The sequence below is a fragment of the Corvus brachyrhynchos genome, unplaced genomic scaffold (genome assembly GCF_000691975.1).
Source record: "Corvus brachyrhynchos isolate BGI_N302 unplaced genomic scaffold, ASM69197v1 scaffold219, whole genome shotgun sequence".
Classification (NCBI taxonomy): Eukaryota; Metazoa; Chordata; class Aves; order Passeriformes; family Corvidae; genus Corvus; species Corvus brachyrhynchos.
In genome coordinates this window covers 316619-317888 of record NW_008240034.1, presented here as the reverse complement: position 1 = coordinate 317888, position 1270 = coordinate 316619, and the positions used below count along the sequence as shown (strand labels likewise).

Sequence of the window (1270 nt, the reverse complement as noted above, 5' to 3'; positions counted from 1 at the left end):
GGACCTTAAAGCCCATCCAGTGCCACCCCTGCCATGGGCAGGGACACCTTCCACTGTCCCAGGCTGCTCCAAGCCCCAATGTCCAGCCTGGCCTTGGGCACTGCCAGGGATCCAGGGGCAGCCCCAGCTGCTCTGGGCACCCTGTGCCAGGGCCTCACTGCCCTGACAGGGAGGAACTCCTTCCCAGTATCTTTTGTGTGATATCTTCACACTCCATGTATGTGAGGGACAGGGTCCCACCTGGGTCCCACCTCGCACCTTCCAAACAAAGAAATGAGTATTGGCCTCAGCTGGGAGCATCCTATTGATTTATGTCACCAGCCCAATTCAGGAGTCCAGGCCAAGTGTTTTCTTCAATGCAGGCCAACCAGAAAATGTTTGGTTTTCAAATTATGAGACATTTCCTGATATTGGTTAGGGCTCCACTCCTAACCAGTATCAGTTGAGGATAACAAAATCTTTCAAAAAGGTTTTAAAGGATGGCAAAACCTTTTTAAAAGGTTAAAAACCTGAAACAAATCTCTTTATACACAATGCCTGCCCATTTCACAAGGAAGAGAAGCAAAAATTGTCATTTTAATTTTTTTTTTAACACTAATGTCACAGCACATTTGGAACCAGAATCAGGCATAATTTCATTTCCGCAACCTACCCATTAAAAGGGCTGCCAGATTTGATATAAATTTTCCTCTACAAAACAAATTGATTAAATGCAGACTGAACTGGAGTCCCTAAAGCTTTGTAACAGCAAACTTCAGGCAGCAGTTTTGTAATTTGCAGGTGGAAATACATCAGAACATTCATTTTCAGCCTCATACAAGCACCTCGTTACTCTGCAAAGTAATATTTTTAAGCTATGAATAGTATCTAAATTATTCAGGGATGGAAAAAACAAATCCATCTCCTCTGGAAAGGAAAGCCACCAGCTGCTGAGAGCAGAGCAACTCTTCTCCTAAGGCCAAATAATCAGCAATGCAAATACCAGTGGAGAAGTGCAGCACCACGAGCAAAGAGAAAGGTTTTCTAGGAATACTCTTGTGGGGAAAAAGGGGTTTGTAACAGAGCATCATTTAGGCTGGAAAAGACCTCCCAGACCATCGAGTCCGAGACTGATCCCCACCTTGTCCCCAGCCCAGAGCACTGAGTGCCATGTCCAGGTGTGGACATCTCCAGGGCTGGGGACTCCAAACCTCCCTGGGCAGCCCCTTCCAATGTTTAATCACCCTTCCAGGGAAGGAATTCCTCCTGATGTCCAGGCTGAAAGGGTTCA

At 46.1% G+C, this 1270-nt stretch overlaps 1 long non-coding RNA gene across 1 annotated transcript in view; it reads right to left on the bottom strand.

Annotated features, from left to right (window-relative positions):
* Nucleotides 1-88: 88 nt before the first annotated feature.
* The window catches only part of LOC108449051, a 10318-nt gene continuing 9136 nt past the window's right edge, over nucleotides 89-1270 (bottom strand). The window contains exon 3 of the long non-coding RNA XR_001865151.1: nucleotides 89-190. This is a non-coding gene — a long non-coding RNA (uncharacterized LOC108449051). The remainder of the gene's footprint in view (nucleotides 191-1270) is intronic.